This window comes from Acartia tonsa, chromosome 5 (assembly GCF_053477335.1).
Source record: "Acartia tonsa isolate MP-2025a chromosome 5, ASM5347733v1, whole genome shotgun sequence".
NCBI lineage: Eukaryota > Metazoa > Arthropoda > Copepoda > Calanoida > Acartiidae > Acartia > Acartia tonsa.
Genome location: NC_137264.1, coordinates 46149257 through 46164125, shown reverse-complemented (window position 1 = coordinate 46164125; position 14869 = coordinate 46149257).

Below are 14869 nucleotides of genomic sequence, written 5' to 3'. Positions count from 1 at the left end.
AACAGCAGACAATATACATCATGGACTAAACAGCAACACGCACACACCTGCCAACTTAGCTTGAAGAAAAGTAAAAGAAAGCAGAATAACAGCCCTACACTCGCTCGCCTAGCCATATAGGCAGAGAGAAAGCTGAAATACACACCACTTCTAAAAAACATTAAAATAAAGAATATAAAACACCGGATCACACATGCGCAGTTCATAAAACATAAAAACAAAATCAACATTAATAAACTAAAACTTTAATCATATTTTTGTTTTCGCACACCTAAATTTTTCGCCTTACACGACACTCCTTAATAAAAACAAAACACCAAACCTATCAGTATAGAACAAAAAGCAATATTAATTCTTTCTCTCTTTCTCTCGACTTTTCTCTTTATCACTTTCTCTCACTCTTATCTTAAATCTATAAGTCAAATGATCAATGTCTCTTATCTCAATTACTCTATAGATAGACAGAAAATAGTGTTTTATCATGTTCTATACAAAATAATATTAACAAAATAAATTAAGTTTTTAACATATAACCCACCCCCCCCCCCAACTCCCTAACAAGATGAACTGAAAAGTAAAACAGCTACTAAAAATCGACATCTAAACATTAACCCTAAATTTTTTTTCACCCCTTCAAATGAGCAAATTTTTTTTTGCAGAGGGGGAGAAGTAATTTGCTATGAAGCAAATAACTATTTAACTATAAATATATCAGTCACATATTCTATTTACAAAAAACAAAGCCTAATCTTTTTGCTTCACCTAAAATAAGAATAAGCATGCATGTATCTTATTCCCCGAAAAAATAATACAAAAGGAGTATTAAGGGGTTTTCTTTAAAAATATTAGCTTTACAATCCTATAAAAAGGGATGGAAGCACCATAGGCCCAAAAAGGACCAAAATAGAAGCAAAAAGAACACTTACCAAGTAAACCAGAAGTGTACAGGCGACTCATCCTGCGGTCAAAAATAGGCGGGACGAGGCCATAAAAAATATGGCGGTCCTCCACCGCCGTCAAGATGGGCCCGGTTACATCGATCGGCAATGTTGGAACCACATTTGTCGAAATAAACTGGGAGCCGAAAAGTTATGACTGAAAAAACAGAAAAAAAATAAATATTAAATCAAGCTAAAAATGTTCTAGAAAAAATAAGCCTTAAATAGGTTTCTACGAAAAAGAAAAGCACACAGAAAAAAAAAGCCAAATGATAATTATACTTAAAAACTTAGGTCTAAAATTTTGGGACCTAATAAAATCTTGAGGATAACTTAAATTAACAGACTCGAGATTTTCTGCACTGTCCTAAACATAATCTTGTTCAAAATATTTTTTCTCATCATAAAATTCATTATAATTATAAACCATTTTTTTTATCACTCTATGAAAATTTATATACTATCATAACTTACAAGTAAATAAAATATCTTAATATTCTCAAACCATTTTACAATGTATAGTCATTTAAGCTACCTTTTAGAAGCTACCTCCGATGAAATAGAGGACTAAAAGGGAACTTAATCAATTATTAAATTAATATCTAAACTGAATCTAAATGATAATATCATTACCTAATAACTGCTATCTCAGATTTAGTTTCACCAACAACAAAGCCCACTAATTAAGAAAATAGCAGAATAAAACAGCTACATGATAATCTAAAACAAAGAAAAAATAGTTAGAAATTATTATGAGTAAAATAGTTATCAAAAACCAAAAAACTTTGTGATTATAAAATCATTATTTTGAAATTCACAACAAGATAAAATTTTTAGGAGTTTTGAAGAAATACCGTTTCATATTCAATATTAAAGATGAGTCTGATACTTAAAAAATTCATCAAAGAATAAAATAAATATTATAACTTACCACATAATAGAACAATAACCAGAGGAGGAATGACCTCCTACCTTGTCCTCCAGCGGACTAGCGGCAAACCCCATGCTTCCTAAAACCTCCAGGGGCAAAGCAGGACTAGGGGGACCTCGCTCCAGGTCAAGATCCTGGTCGGGGACACTCTGCTCCATGTGGGTTGTCTGGGCGGATAAATAGCAGCCCAAACAAATCTTGAACGTCTCATTTCATCTCTCAAAACAACTGAAAAATAAGAACAATTAAAAAATATTAAAATAGTCATACAACTTTTAGAATAATCAATCTTTTAAGTATCGGTCTAATACAGAAATATACCTATTATTCGTATCATTAAAAAAACAATTATTATTTTTTTGTAATACCAGAAACTAAAATTGGAGAAATAGGGATGGATAAAGTAACACAACATCACAAAGTCATCATTAGTTTGTTAATAAAGTCTGGAAAGAAAAACTTTTCTTTGCTCAATAATTTAAAATTGGAAGAAAAAACAACTTTTTAGACCACAACACTACCACACCACCCCCCTAAATTAAATCAAGATATCCAGGATTTCCGAAAATAAAAAACAAAAACTATACAGACAGACATCCTACTGCTCTTGCTAGGGCAATAATAATAAACAATAATTTTATTCTAGATTTCTGATAATTTTTAAGAATAAAAACTTTTTTTCTTATTAGGGTAACATTAGAAAAAGTATGATAAAGGTTGCTATGTATCTAAGCACTAAAATGGGAGAACCAAATCAGCTATCATATTCATCCTTTCTTTTTCCTAAAAAACTCATTTTCAACCAGAAGATTCCAAAACCGACTCAAGACTTTATAGATTAAAATTCCAATAACTAAAATACCAAAAAGATTTTGTATAATATAAAATGACAATTAAATGACCAATATCTTTAAAGTCAAGTGGCCAATATTAATTCAAGAAAAATCCTTTCTTTCTATTTATCGAATTTTTTCAAAAAGGCACAATTTTAGACATTCAAAATTTTCAACTAAAATTCTACATTAAAGCATATTTAATTTAAATATAACAGCACTCAACCCTATCTCTACTGTTTAGATAAAATACACCTGTACTAGGATCAAACCCAACAACTGTGATACTGTTTAGAGGTATATATACCTTTAAGAATATTGGTAATGATAGCCTTCTAATTCAAGATTTAAACCCAGTACAAACTTTAAACAAATAAAACCTACAAAAGTTTTTTGTTGCAAAGATATTTAAGACCAATTTGAATACAAGTTTTTTTTATAAAATTTTTCAAATGATTTCTTTTCACAAAACCAAAAGTCGTAGCCTTGTCATTACCTAAGCTGATAAATATGCCCAAGTGTAAGCTCCAGATTCATCATCTACTAGCTCCTGACAAAGTACCTGATCCTGATAAAAACAATCAGACAATTCCAGCTCTTCAGCCTGAAAATCAGCCGTCCAACAGTCAAATACATCAAGAAACCAGCTTTGCAACATCAGACGTTCATCAGATGTGTCTACACAATATCCTAGCAAGATTCCACCTGACTTGGACTGGAATATTCACCAACAGCCACAATACCAGAAATACTTTCTAAAAGGCTATGAATCTCAGATAACCTATTACAGCATTAACCTGAAGAGACTCACTGGTCTAATACAGTAAAAACTAACTATACAACACCAACACCAACAATACGCATCATGCTAATGTAAACCATTACATTTTTAAGCTGAGGATTTTGACAAAGGGGGTCACGCGCACCCGGTAGAAAATATATCACTTGCAAAAGTTTCAAACTCCTTGTTTACATTGTACTCAGATTTGTCAAAAATGTCTTTAATTTTATACTTTTCCTAACTTTTGATACATTGATATCAGTAATCTTATAGCAAATTTTGTTCAAAACTTTTTAACCCCATTCACAACAGTTGGTGTAATGTTAGGGATCCAAGTTACAGCTGTAATTGATGTTATGAGAAGAGATAGCATTGTAGTAGGCTCAAATGACTAACGTTTTAAGAAACTAAATATGAGTTTATTTTATTTCAATAGAGTTAAAAGATTTGGTTGAAAATAAGCAAACAAATACACTCCTATCTATGGCCTACCCATCACACCTGCAGATATGATCACTCTGTACCCCTGCCAATGTTTAACAGGGAAAATCATTTTTGCAATTTTTATGAAAAAATTAAGACACTATGACAATCTCTCAATATTTAATATTTATTTTGGGAACTTTTTGATGACTCATGACTTCCGAGAGGTTGAAACTAATATTTGAGAGTAAAACTAGGTCTATGGTGAGTCAAGAAGTCCTTATCATATCTCTACACTTAAAATTACAAATAGTAACTATTATTTTACTCTAAATGTAAATTACTTTATTTGCCAATAAAATCTTAAAAAACTATAATCAAATATTCATAAAAATTATGAGGAAAATTTTGAAAAATTTTAGGCAAGTTTAGCAGTAGGATAAACCAAAACGCAGTGTTCTGGAGCCGGAGCCGCATTAACAAATATGGCTCCGCAGAGCCGGAGCCGCATCAAAATATACGGCTCCGACACCCTGCAAAAACGATATCTCCTAAAAAACAATATTAAGATTTTTTTTTACAGTATCTTTATCCATGCCTGAATGTAATAAGGGTTAATATTCTCAAACAAATAAATTTCCATTTTTTCCACTCCTTAAAATAATAACCGTTAATAATCTCTACACCTAAATAAATTTGACTTAACCCTTAACCAATTCTAAATAGGATAAAAAACCAATAAAATATGTAGCTTTTACTAACGCGTAAAAAGAACTATAACAGTTTTAGAAAACTGCTCTATAACTAGATATGTAAACCAAAATAAAATAACAATAGTAATTGTTGGAAAGATATTTGGCCCATAACAAATAAACTGAAACTACCTAGTTGTTCTTTTATTAAATAAGTGCCCAGGAAAGTTGATATAGACCTTATATTTTTCCAACACACATAACGTTATATAATGTACAACTAGTGGAGAGGAGATGAATATGACAAGGTTATCATATTTATCCACTTGCCATTAGTTCAATAATGTAAAACTAGTGTTTTAAAGGTCATAAATAAAAAGATTATAAATTTGGTACCTACCAAATTTAAGCACCAGAGCTGCGACCATGAGGCAAACCAAGAACAAAATGGCAGCCAAAAGCGTTGCCTACTGCGGGGTCGGCCAAGGAGTCCCAAGACAAACCAGATGCTCCTAACTTCAGCAAAAGCGCCTGAAAAAATAAAAAGTCATATTAGGTTTTTTTCCAAATTCTAATTCTAATTTTAAAATAACTCATAAAATTCAATCATTGAAATAATTGTGTTCAAGTCATAATTCAGGAATGATTGCAATTCTATGAAAAAGTAAAACTTAAAAAAGATACTTTTATAAATACGTATAAAATTTAGTCTAATGGAACATTTATTTAATGATTTACAAAAGGAAGACTAAATATTATGCAAATTAACATCTGTATTAATTTAAAAACAAAAACAAAAAATATGAACTTTGGAAAAATAGTGACAAAATGACCAAATATTTATAAAGATAATTGTTTAATGTAATGTCTTTCTATTTTTTAACTCTTCCCGATAGAAATGGATTAATAAATAAGTGATAAAAAATACAAAGACAAATAATGTAATAATAGTTTAAATTGCTAAATAGTCATAATAAAGAAATTAAAATTTTAGCCTTAAGAAACAAAACAAAATTTAGTTTACCAGTAATGGTGTACTTATTTCTTCATTAATCAACGCCTTTTGTTTCAACATTTTTACCAACCAAAGCCGAGTACACCCAATTTTATCAGCTTGGTTCAACATGATAATCTAAAAAAAATATGTTACAATTGAATTTTAACTTATATAATGCATATTATAACATGTACATATATGAATATAATCACGAAGGCTTTTATAAAACTTTTACCGAAATTTTTAGGGAAAACTAATATTTATCACCAAAAAGAAATCAGCCGTTTAAAAAATTATATATTTTTATCATATTTTTCACTGAATAGAGCCTAAAAAGGCATTTTTTAGCTTAATTCTTCCCTTTTTTAAATGAAAAATTTCCAGCGTCTAGCTACCATAACAAAATTAGACGCCATTAAATGCGGTATATAAATAGAGTGTTCAAAATTAAACGCGGCATTCATTACATTCGTGCGCTTACCAATGTAGGTAAGACGACCTTAATGTTTTGGTATAAGTTCTATGGGCCCTTGTTAAAATAATGTATTCTATAAGAAAACAAAGTAAACTATAAGAAAAACCAATATATATATTTATCGTAAAATAATATTACGTTCGTCTGTGAAAAAATAACAAAAAAAAAAATTTTAAAAATCATATATAAGAAATATCTCAAATTTATATACCCTCAAAAAATTAAGTCAAATGCGACCATCTTTCATCTTAACCTCATGAAAATGGCAAAGCAGGACTTCTCTTTTTGGGGGGGGAGCATGGATCAACATTTCACCCTCTTAGTCATTTTACAACATACAGAAAATTGTAGAGTAGCCTTGCAAGGGAGAAAAGTAGATCCTAATTTAACTTCTATATTATTTTTCAAAGAAACATCAAATAAATAGATAATCCAGATAAATCTAGTTATGTTTAAAATGATTAATAATTATGTGCCTATAACTTTTCCACCAATAGAATATGCTTATTAACTTGCCTTCTTATTTATGATGAAATTATTTTAGAACAAAATATAACTCTTTTTAAAATAAAGTACATATCTATAAAAACATCTGGTAAAGTACGAATTCAATAAGCTGAAAGGCACCATAAGAGTTTTCCACGAGTTAACACATGAAAAAATAAGCCTTCCCCCATGTCATAATTTTACCCACATATGTGCAAATTAACACTTCCCTTTAAAGATCTCTCCCTTATGCATTTACTCGTTGAATCAAAACTTAATCCTTTTTATGGTAATTCATACAAAACCACGAAAATAGTTAAATCAATAGTCAAATATTTTCTAGTATAACAATAACAATGGTGTGGATTTTCTGGTTTCAGAGAGTTTTTGCTTGTGATATTATATAAATTTAATAGTTCTTTAAGACCATGAGAACAGTTATTGGCTTAAATCTCTCAAGCATAGGACTCGTTGAAATCACTGATTCCATATTTTCATGTTTAACATGTGCAAAAATACAATGTGATCACTTTGCAATCTTTAATTTGTTATCTTATCACTTTGTATAAACACTCAATGATTTTTCAAATGTCTCAAAGAGAAGTTAAAAGAGAAGCATTTTGGTGATACTCTCTAGGCTCTGCCAAAGAGAAGTTAAAAGAGAAGCATTTTGGTGATACTCTCTAGGCTCTGCCCAGTTAGCTGGGAAGTAAGGCCTATAAAAGGTGGCCCATTCGGGCTATACAATCAGTAGTGGTGATACTACACACTATATCACCAGTCGAAAGTCTTAAGGGTTAAGACGGGTTATAATCTTTGACAAGAATTTAGCTTGAGTAAAACTTCTCTCTGAGATTTTTGGCAAAAACATACCTAAAATAAAATAGATTTTGTTAATTAAAATTATTCCGTTTCCTTAAAAATAAAAATCTGAGACATTAAAAAACTTTGTTTATGTATTAGGTATAGGGGGGAAATAATAGGGTTTAAGCCCTTATGGGCAAGTATTGATAAATAGTCATTGAAAGTTTTATAGGTTACCAATAACTTAATAGTTTGATTTCCAATAAACGTATGATCATTGATATACAATCCTGAAACCACCGATAGCACACTATTTTCGGAATAGGGTTTTTAGGTAAATTATATATCTACTGTTTAGTAATCTATTATCTAGTGATTTGGTTTGAATATAATTAGTCATTTCATTGGATAGTATTTTTCTAATCAGACAGATATTAGTGTTTCACTGAATCAAGCTTGGACCGTGACAGGAGGTGAGAGCGCGGCGTCTTGGCCATAGTAGTGTGACTGAAGGACGCGACTGTTCCGGGAACCGGGTAGTGAAGCAGCCTGTTAGAATTGTCTTATCGATTTAAAACTTGACATGGTGATTCCTGCAACTACAACAGATGTCTAGATTAATGATGTCTAGGACGATAGGGCATTATGTTAAGAGCGAAGCATGTCTAAAACAAATTATTAAATGTTCGTTTGTATGTCTGATTGGTTGAGCTTCGCTTGTATGGATGTTGTCATGCATGTTTGTATGTATTTTTTTAGAAGCGAAGCTTTTCTATAATTAGGGTCGGTCCGTCCGTCCGTCCGTCCGTCCGTCCGTCCGTCCGTCCGTCCGTCCGTAACGGATAGCTTTTTTCTTTAATTTAGGCATGTTAGAATTGTCCTATTGATTTCAAACTTTGCATGGTGATTCTTGTAGTAGTTAGGTACGATTTAGAAAGCGTAGCAACTCTATAATTATTACCAGAATGTCCGTACGTAAATTTTAAACATGTTGATTTTTTTTACTTTTTTAATCTAATAATGATCTAATAATCCGATTGATCTGTTTTTTGGTATACTGATTCCTGGGACAACAAAGTACAATTTTATAAGAGAAGCAACTCTATAATCAAATCCTAAAGTTGTAAGTATGTCCATAAACATTATTCTGTATCAAGCAGTTTTCCAACAATTTTTCTTACAATTTTGCTTCGATTCTTATACATTTATATTCTGATTATTCAGTTCTGACATTATACAAGTGTTAATGTCCGTTTGTCCTACCGTTTCAGTGCTTCGCTTTTATGGATGTTGTCATCCTTGTTTGTTTATGTATGATAATCTATGGGTAATCTTATTGTAAATTAGATGGTGTTAATTACTAATTTCTGTAATGGATATATTATTACTTGGATCTTACACCAGATTTTCAAGTTCTCTAATAATGTGAAATACACAGCGGGCTCCCCTTATTCACTTCCTTCACCCAATCCCCCCCCCTCCCCCAAACTACTAGGTGAACAAACTGACCATTAAGCGAGTTTCATGTTAGCAACCTAAACTGACGACAATTTTCTGCTGTCATAATATCCACGTATATTCTAAATCCATTGAGTTTCTATGTGTGTGTGTGTGTGTGTGTGTGTAAAAGTTTATGGCGAAGCTACTCTATAATTTACTTTGACTGCACAGTCCGTGACGCTTTGGGAGAGCTTTGATTTTCTTGGCTGCTATGTAAGATAAGCAGTCACAGCATTGGTCTTTGTTCCCTGTACCAATGAGCATCCAGTATACAATTTACTTTGTCCGTCGGTCATGTTCATTAGAAGCGAAGCTACTCTATAATTCACTTTTTCCGTCAGTCCGTCCGTCAGTCCGTTTGATTTATTTTACATTTAAAATATTTTCACTAAGCTTTATTAAGATTTGTTTATGAATTGGGGGGGGGGGGGGGCTAGATCGATTCCTAGATTTTTAAGTTTTCGTGATTTGCGTGATTTTAAAGGCTTCGTGATTTCCCTATTTTATCAAGTTTAATGATTATTGTATGACACTGCTCTACATTGATATCCAATATCCATTCATAATTTGTGAGCTTCGCTACTGTTGTCATCCTTATCCTTATACTAAAGTATGTTTGTCTGTTTGTCTGTGTGTCTGTTTGTTTGTCTGTTTGTGTGTACCGAAGGATCTCACTAACCGCTGAACTGATCGGGCTCTCCTTAACAGGGTAGCTTTTTATAGGTCCCGGGAAGGTTTATAACTATTTTGGGGGAGGGTACCACCACCCTCCCAAAAGAAATCGCCCCTAGAAAAAAATACCCCCCCAAAAAAAATTTTTTTTGCTTTTTCTTTTAAAATCTGAAATAAGAAATTGTGTTTTCAAATTCGACTCCTCAAGTGCCCCTAGAGGCCTCTAGGGGGCGTAGCCGCTAGTTTTAAAATAAACCACTAGCTTTACTTACATTGTGAATAAACATCCATGTTTGTGTTTGTGTATGTTATGTACATGCAGGTACAAAGAGATAGGCCAATGCCTGCGAATATCTTTAACCAAATGAAAACATTGAAAGATATCTATCGTTTGGCTTCTTTTTAAACCCCTTCAACAATTTTTGATGCTTTTTGATGTCTTTCTCTTATGTTAATAGTTTTTTACCCTCTACTTCATATTTTATATTCAAGAACTAAAAAGAACAAGGATGACAACATTATAAAAGCGAAGCTTAAAAATAGTAGGACTAACGAACTGAAAAAATGAACAAAAGTAGAAACTAAATTGTTAGTAAATTTGGTCAAAAACTGCTGAAATACAGATAATCTTTAAGGACATACTAACAATTTTAGGACTTGATTATAGAGATGCTTCGTCTATAACATTGTATATTGTTGTCCCAGGAATCATTATTCCAAAAATCAGAAAAATTGGATGATTTTATCACATAAAAATTTGTTCTTAAAAAAGTTGAAAATCAACATTTTAAAATGGACCTGCGGACATTCTGGTTACGAATATAGAGTTGCTCCGCTTTCTAAATCGTACCTTACTACTACAGAAATCATCATTCAAAGTTTGAAATCGATAAGACAATTCTAACATGTCTAACTTAACGAAAATAGCTATCCTTAACGGACGGACGGACGTGCGGACCGACCTTAATTATAGAAAAGCTTCGCTTTTAAAAAGTAAAGAAATTTTTTTTTGACGTTCGGATTTTAAGGGGTGATTTTCTTTGATAGAGTGGATGTATTCTCTCCAAAATAGTTATTAACTTTCACTGGAGCTAAAAGAAGCTTTTCTTTGAAGGAGAACCATATTTGTAAGGGTTTGCCAGATTCCTTTAGTACAAATACATCCAACTATATACAAAACTTGCCAAAAAATAGTTTGTTGTGATTGCACTATATATTGAACTATGTAAATGTCATTACATAAATATATCTGAAGGAAAAGTGTGCTGTTTGCCAAACAGAGAAATAATAACAACATGTTTATTTTTATAACGGATATAATATTATTACTTTTTTCCAATAAAGGGAAACTTGCAGCGGGGTAAATCAACGGTCCCCCCATCTTACACCCCCTTTACTTCACTTATTTTCCTCCTACTGGATGAACAAACTGACCAATAAATGATGCATCCATAATTTTCATTTACCTCTCCCTGTCCTCCCTGTTTATAGATGTGTAAATTTGAATTGTGAATTTTGACTGTTTCTTGTGGCAATAAACACTCTACCATCACATTTAGTTGCAGGCCATTCAATGTTTTAATTTTACTGTGATTTACTGGTTTATATTTCTATAGGAATCCTCGTTCTGTGTTGTTTATTGTTTAAAGTTCTGTCTGCATTGAATTTATAATTATGGTTCGTGCCTATAGGCAGCACCCAGGGAGGGAGGGGACATTAGGCTGTTTGTTAATCTAGTCCCCATAGTTTTATAGTAACGATTTCTTATTTGTTGGCTTAATAACTTTGGGGACTTTCATTAAATTTAGATTGGTTGATTTATTAAGTTGCGTGTCGAAACGTTTCAACCACTAGTTGTAATCACCAAAATGTGTATCATCATAGGCATTGTACATTAATTTATCAGACATTGTCTTATCCCTTTAGGTCCCTGGGCAGGCAGCACCACCTATATGTTCATACAAGTCAGAATATCATTTCCAGTATGGCTACTAAACCGATTGATATCCACTGGATTAGAACCGGTTCTCAGCCTTGCTGAAATCCAGCTTCGGGGCTAAAAAACTGTTACTTGATGAATCGAATGAAGAGTCGAAGAAAAATTGTAAGTAAATTTGTTGAAACATTGCTTGATGCAGGATAATGTTGAAGGACATTTTTAGCACTTGATTATCGAGTTGCTTAGATAAAAAATTTGTTGTTAAAAAGTGAAAAAATCAACCTGTTGAAAATGGGCGTATGGACATTCTGGTAGCGAATACAGAGTTGCTACAGTTTCTAAATTGTACCTAACTACTACAGGGATCATTATGCAAAATTTGAAATCGATAGAACAATTCCAACGTGCCTAAATTAACGAAAAAAGCTCTCCGTCACGGACGGACGGAAAGGCCCTAATTATAAAAAAGCTTCGCTTTAAAAATATTATTGTTTTTGATGAAAGTATTAATAATATATCTTGTGTAATTGGGATATCTGGTAAGTATAACAATACAATGGTGAATGGATATTGGATATACGTGGAGATTACGGAAAAATTGCAGTGCATTTACAATTTATATTGCTAACATGGACATCATTTATTGCTCAGTTCGTTTATCCAGTAATCAAGCAAGTAAACCTTTTTAAGTAATGAAAACAATATTATTGGTTCTTAAACCAATTTTTTTTACTGGCCTTATTAAAAGCAAATATTTTTTTATAATACGTGTACGACGTATGTACGTCGTGGTGGTTAGCTCTTTTGATCATACTAGCGGCTGCGCCACTAATATAAGGGGCTCTGTAAACAAACTTATTTGAATGGAACTTATTTGAACCTTCTCTAAAGTGGAAACCCCAATCTAAGTTGTACCTAACTGCAATAGGAATCACCATGCAAAGTTTGAAATTGATCAGGATAATTCAAATACGCCTAAATAAACGGTAAGAGGTATCAGACCCTTCAATAGAAAAGCTTTGCCGGGAATAGTCCCTTTCGTAACATCGCCCCATAAGGGGCGATTCGTCGTATTTTTAAAATGGCTTTTTATAGGTTAATTTAGGTTAGGTTATATTGGGTTAGGTGATTGCCCCACAGGGTTAGAGCCCCCCGTAGGGGGCTAGAAATAGGAGAAAAGCTACTGTGAAAAATACGAAGAATCGCCCCATAAGGTGAGATGTTACGAAAGGGACTATACCCGCTTTGCCTTTTAAAAGTCACTCTGTATTTTTATATGATATTTTGCTTTTTCGTTATTTTGAAACTCTTTCGACATTGAGCGACAGTGATGGCACACTCCAAGCACAGACATCGATCCAAGTAATGATAATGCATATAATATTACATGGATGTTACACTTGATTTTCTTGTACTCAAATAAAGTGAAACTCGCAGCGAGCTAAAATATCGTTATATATACCCCATCCACCCTCTTTACCCCCTCACCTCCGCTCCTACCGGATGAACGAATTGACCAATAAATAAGTTCCATGTTAGCCTAAATTACAAAAAAATTCCCCTGTCATATTATCCACGTATATCATATATCCATTGAAATGATAGACTATAGACATTTTCAAAATATAGTTCTAGAATAATCAAAGTCCCACCACTCAAGAAAATAGCAATTAAAAGCACCGCAGGACCAGTAGCTATATTCCTGAAGATACGAGATCTTAAGCCTCAGACAGATGGACTGACAGACATCGTTCTACTTTGTATTATAGGTGCACATCACACAAGGCATAGTATTATATTATACATCTTGAGATTGTAACTCTATTACACAAATACCACAGCAAATTACCCTTTGTTGTAATATGCAGAGATAAATAGAAAAGTTTAAAGGCTAATTTTTTTTTTACAAATCTAGAATATCTAGTTTTTATTTAAATGTATTTTATTTATATATATTACATAAGAAACAAAGGATTCTCTAGGGAGGTTAAAGATACCCTCCCACTATATAGCTAAAAACCTTCCCATATTGATACAAAGCTTCACTGTAAAGGAGAACCATATTGGTCGAACGGTTAGCAAAATCTTGATACATACCCATAGACATCCTGTTATTTTTTATAAAGATTAAATTTTTTAGATAAATTATTATAAAATGAAAAATTCTTGGAAGGCATTCTTCCGGTAATTTTGACTATCCCTTCCCCCCTGATTGTCTGTGAAAATTGTGCCCTTGGGCAGGGAAATCTATATAACACTCTCATCCAGCGCAAATTCGGTAGTCTAAAATTTCCATTTACGAGAAATTTAAATATGTTTGACATCCTAATACACCTTCATTTTTAATTTACCAATTTTATTTTATTAAAACTAAATTTATAATTAAAAAAAAGAAATTTTAATTATCATCTATTAATATATTTGTAAAATATTAGTATAAGTAAGATATTTTAACACTGCCAAACAAAAATTATTTTATTGAAAATAACAAACATTGTCAAAAGTACTAAATTTTGATAAGAATTCAAGTATTTCAGGAAATAAAACCTTATCTATAACTGGTCCTTAATCTTATCCCACCCAAGTCTGCAACGACGACATTTATGCTGCGCTGAATGCCGCACTACAAAGGCTTATTGTAAATTAGCACTAAATAAATAATGTTTTATTTATTTTACTTTTAAAAACCGGTTATTTTACCAATTTTGCTAGGAGTCTGTAATGTATTTAATTTTATCATCAATGGAAGAGAAGAACAAACAAAAGTTGTTTGACAACTTATTTCAAGTGTTTGTCAAGCGTTTGTTATGTAAATAAAGTGGTATAATTGTGTGATGATAACGTCTGATTTAAACAAATATTATGCTCGTTATAAGGACCGTGTTTTTTCAAGTTGTCTACCAACTTTTGACATATGTTATATAACTTATGTTTTTTTGTAGAGCAATTAATTTTATAATTATTATATTAGTGATTTTAAGAACTCTTCTTATTTCATCTTTAAGTTAACTTTCCAAAGGGAAAAATGTCATTTATATTTAGTTTTGCATATTTATTTATCTTCAAAACCCGTTACAATTGTAGTATATAATACATTCAATTATAATTCATTTTTTCCTAATTTCTTTTTTGTTGTTTTGGAAAGTTTGTATATTAATATATGAATCATGATTGGGTAAATTGAAACGATAAGAAAGTTTAATTGCATTTCATAGGCAGCAAAACAATCATATATATATATTCGTTGCCAATGAGTTATTCAAATGACAAATAAAATTTCCTCGTATTTTTGAAGCGGCTTTAACGAGATGTAAGTAGTCATGGGTGATTGATTTTTAAGGCTAATTGATAGTTTAGCTTGGCCAATGAAACCTTTAATTTTATTCAAAACTACAGTA